This window comes from Triticum urartu, chromosome 2 (genome assembly GCF_003073215.2).
Source record: "Triticum urartu cultivar G1812 chromosome 2, Tu2.1, whole genome shotgun sequence".
In the NCBI taxonomy this organism is placed as follows: Eukaryota; Viridiplantae; Streptophyta; class Magnoliopsida; order Poales; family Poaceae; genus Triticum; species Triticum urartu.
This window is the reverse complement of record NC_053023.1, coordinates 274,475,907-274,480,859: the sequence shown is the minus strand read 5'-3', so window position 1 is coordinate 274,480,859 and position 4,953 is coordinate 274,475,907.

The following is a 4,953-nucleotide window of genomic DNA, read 5'->3' as shown; positions in this document are numbered from 1 at the left end:
CGCTGGCCCGAGGAGGACGACACCGGCCATGGGCGCAGCCCGATCTGCTCTGCTACCAACCGCCACTGCCACTGCCGCCTTTGCCTCGATCCGGGTCCCCACCAACCAGATCTGATGAACCCCACCAAGGAACCACGCCGCTAGAGCTCCCCATACCCGTGGATCCCCCGCCGCCGCGTCGTTTTGGCCAGAAGCCTCGCGCTGCCTTGCCTCGCGCCATCTCCTCGGGTCGATTCATCTGTTGTTCTTTTCTCGATTTGATTGTTTCAACGCCGCGTCCATCATTCGGTCCTCCGTCCTTGTAGGATTCCTATAAGCCTCCTTAGAGATTCATCTGTTATTATTTTCTCGATTTGATTCTTTCCTTGTGTCAGTCAAAGCCCATGTGTCTTCCTGCCCTTCATAATTTCCCTACGTATCTAAATTGATAGGATGCCAACATGCTTCTGTTATGGTCATGACAGCAGTCTAACGATGGTGATGGTTGATGTCTGTGTCAAAACCGGCGGATCTTGGGTAGGGGGTCCCGAACTGTGAGTCTAAGGCTGATGGTAACAAGAGGCAGGGGACACGATGTTTTACCCAGGTTCGGGCCCTCTTGATGGAGGTAAAACCCTACGTCCTGTTTGATTATTCTTGATAATATGAGTAGTACAAGAGTTGATCTACCACGAGATCGGAGAGGCTAAACCCTAGAAGCTAGCCTATGGTATGATTGTATGTTGTCCTACGGACTAAAACCCTCCGGTTTATATAGACACCGGAGGGGGCTAGGGTTACACAAGGTCGGTTACAAAGGAGGAGATATACATATCCGTATTGCCTAGGTTGCCTTCCGCGCCAAGTAGAGTCCCATACGGACATGGGACGAAGTCTTCAATCTTGTATCTTCATAGTCCAACAGTCCGGCCAAAGGATATAGTCCAGCTGTCCGGATACCCCCTAATCCAGGACTCCCTCAGTAGCCCCCGAACCAGGCTTCAATGACGTTGAGTCCGGCGCGCAATATTGTCCTCGACATTGCAAGTCGGGTTCTTCTCCAAATTTCGAACGTTTGTTAAGCAGTGTCCGGCCCCATAAATGTTGGACCTCTTGGCTTCTGCGCCCAATAAGGGCCGCGCGTCGCATGAATACGAGGCGCCAGGGTGTTTTTACATTTGCCCCCCTAGCCAGATAAATAAATTGCCTATTAAAGGGATGGGGATTCTTAGATCCAATCCATATCATCCTCCCCCAGCGAGAATCCATCGGAGCGCGCTTCGGAAAAATCCACTCCAACATGGCCGACCTTCGCAGCTCCTCCTCCCGCCCCCGTAGCCCTAAGCCCGGTGATTGGGAGAGGTGTTCAGTTCCACACAGTCGATTAGTCGAACTGCAGACTAAGGGATTTCTCCCTCCAGCGTATATGGTTCCCGTCCGAGCCGGGATCGCCACCTACAATGGTGGGGAGCAAGAGGAGAGCTTCCCCAGCCCCTCTACGGGGGAGCGGGCATGCCTTGTTCCTTATTTATTAAGGGGACTTGGATTTCCAATTCATCCGTTCCTCCACGGGCTCCTGGAGTTTTACGGCCTCCAACTGCATAATTTCACCCCTACTTCCATATTACACATCACCGGCTATGTTGCCCTCTGCAAGTTATTCCTACGCTGCGAGGCTCATTTCGAGCTGTGGAAAAGGTTATTTTGCCTCGTCCCCCCGCACACAGAAGGGGTCACTTTATCAAGTGGGCGGAGCCGAAATATGGCGCATCGCCGAAACCGGATACCTGTCCGGTGCTCCGAAGAAGACGTCCGAAGACTGGCCTTCGGAATGGTTTTATATGGAGGACGTCCCCCTTCCGGACCCTGTTCGGCGGGGTCTTCCTGAGTTCAACAATGCTCCTCTGAAGAAATGCCGAAGTTGGCGCCCCCGGAGCCCCCAGGAGGAAGACAACGGAGAAGTCCTTTACCTGATGAACCGAATTAAAGCGCTGGCTCAATCAGGATTGACAGTAATCGAGGTTATGTCAATATGCATAATGCGGGGAGTGCAGCCACTTCAATATCGAGGGCATCCCCTGTGGTGTTTTAACGGGGAAGATGATGCCACCCGTTGCGGGCGTAAGGGTCCGGACAACGCTGCCGCTTTAGAAAAAATTCTGTTCGAGTTGTTCAAGGGAGAGGAAGAGGAGTTCATCTGCATCAAGCCACGAGATGGATTCTCCATGTACAACCCTCCAAGCTGGGTGAGTTATATCTCCCTACTCCCATTCTTCCCGCATTCTTTGTCATAGGTATTCACCTTGCCATTTTGCGGCAGGAACTGCGAAAAGCCATAAGGGAGGTCAACAGCCCATCCCCACAACCAGAGGACCCTGACCGGGCCCTCGGTCCCGGATTCGAAGAAGATCCGGACATATTCGTGGAGCTGATAGACTGGCAGTTCTATCAATTAAGCTGTGAGGACGCCATGGTGGCCATTACAGCCGACTATCCCAGACTGCTTCCTGCATCGCACGTAATAAAAACCAAAAATCCCAACTCCAAAAACTAGGATCCCCTTTTAGACACTTCACCTACCATATACATATGGTGTTTTATAGGGAAGGCCTTCAGGACGCCGTGCCGAACCCGCAGTGACTCGCCAACAAGAGGCACCGAGGCCGGGCAGGCCAAAAAGGAAGGCGGTTAGGACGGAGACGCTGCGCAGAGGTATGACAAAAACCCCGCTCCATGGTTGTCGTCTTTCTCAAAATGTAATGACGTCCATGTTTCTTTAACAGAAAAAACGCTCGCCAGAATATGTCCGGTGAGGCTGCCGATCATGCTTCCACCAGTCGGGCTCCAGGACCGGACATAGAGGCGGAAGCCGACATGGGCGGACGCTGGATACTCCTCCTACAGAGGATGCGGATAGACTATCCGCTACAAATTCAGAAGTGGAGAGCACCATGAATCATAGGCGTCGCCGAGCCATACTCCGTGACGATTGCTTCTCACCAGAGGCATTTGATGCCTTCAATTCTAGAGACGCGTACCTCCGTGCTGCTCAAAATGGTCTAGCCAGAGCCACGGACCAGTATGTAAGGGATGTACGGGTAAGTAAATCTGACGATTATATGTATCAGTAGCCCCTGAGACTTGAAACAGTTAGCAGAACTGATTTAAGGATCATCTATTGTGCAGGTTCTTATAGAGAAGAATACTCGACTGTCACAGGAGCTGGAGGAATGCAAGACCCAACTTCAGGCCGCCGTTGCCGCATTAAAGGAACCTAAAAAGTCCCCAGCTGGTAACATTTGTTTCAAAGAATGATAGGTACCATATAGTGTGCGTCGTGGCTGCAGATCTAACAATAGATATTGCAGATGAATCCGGAGAGAATCCGGAGGACCAGCATGCCGTACGACAGCTAAAGGCTGGCGAATGTGTGCTGACTGAGGTCAGGCGGGAGAAAAACAATCTCCAAGATGCCAATACCAAGCTGAGCGAGGAACTAAAAGATGTTCGAGCCCAGCTTGCAGACTCCGAGAAGGAGAATAAGCGGCTTCAACGCGGCATTTTCAGTAAGTGCTTGAACGAACCCTTAAAAAGGGGATGGCGGAGAAGACGGCTAACAAAGTTATGTCTGCAGGTATGCTGACGGGTCGTCCCGCGGAGGAGATGCCCGGGTCTGCGGGTGATCTTCTATCTGAGCTCTCACAACTGCACGAACAAGTTCGGCAGGTGATGCAAGGTATTACCCAGGCCTTGTGGCCATCAGTCTCCCTGCCAGAAGGCATTGGAGAGCTTGCGAAGAAGCTCAAGGGAGCACGGCGGCGCTTCCGATTATGGAAGATATTGGCCTGCCGTCAAGGTGCTAGGGAAGCCTGGGCCATGGTGAAGACGCGGTATACCAAGGCTGACCCAAACCACATGGCCGAGGTCGGACCTGTGGGGTCCGATGGGAAAGAGATCCCCGTTAGCTTAGTCTATGGGCAATTAGAATTAGCCGGAAAGTATTCCCAACAGGATTGTAGGCTAGACCGCCTGTTGGATGGTATAGAAGAGGAATTTAGTCAGTCTACATGACTATGTAATTAAAATGACATGTATAATGCCTTCTAGCCGGACTGTAAATCATTTGTCATGGCGGACCTTTTCGCTTCAACCTCGGGACCCGATAGCCCGGAGTGTGTCCGAATACCCGCTCAGTTATATAAGAACGGAGGTATGCGTGGAAACCAGGCGTAGGTTATTAGTGCTTGAACAGACAAGTACCCAACTAGTTATGTTATATTACATGGGTAGTAAGAAACATCTTCCAGGGAGAATAGTTCCGTTAGGGTTTCCTTTCCCTGGGTACACATGCCCTAAAGTGCATGTCCGGACTGCGAGCGGAGCCACAGGCAAAAACATCTGGGGGCATATGTGGAAAATAAATAAAAATCATCTTTTGTTCGTCGACCGAATATTCCCTTAAGAACGCTAGCTTTCGGCTTCACCCAGTCTGAGGTACACATCCGGCTGACCCGGCAGTAACAATCGCAGATGTGCTCCCCTTATGCCCTAGCTGAATTAACGGGAACGTAGGGCATAAATACAAGAGCCAAGCAACCCAGCTTGGCCAAAACTTAAGTCATATCGATGCATATAATGGCGAAGAAAAGGTACATGCGGAAGAATAACACATGTGCGGGGCATAAAGCCCAGATATATAATTAAGCTTATGTGTAAGAAGCCCCCAGGTATAATGAGCGCGGTTAGCACGTCTATAGCGTGCAAGCGAGGCACAAGTTGGCCCTTGAAGGCCTTGAGAAAGAATAAAAGAAAGAAAGAGAAAAAAGATAGATAATGTATATGCAAAAAATGAACAAAGGAAGGAGACGAACATAGAGTCCGGCGCTAGGTGTAGAATCTTCGGAGCCTAGGTGCGTTCCATGGGTTCGGCTCAAGTCGGTTATTTGATGCATCCCGCAGACGGTACGCTCCATC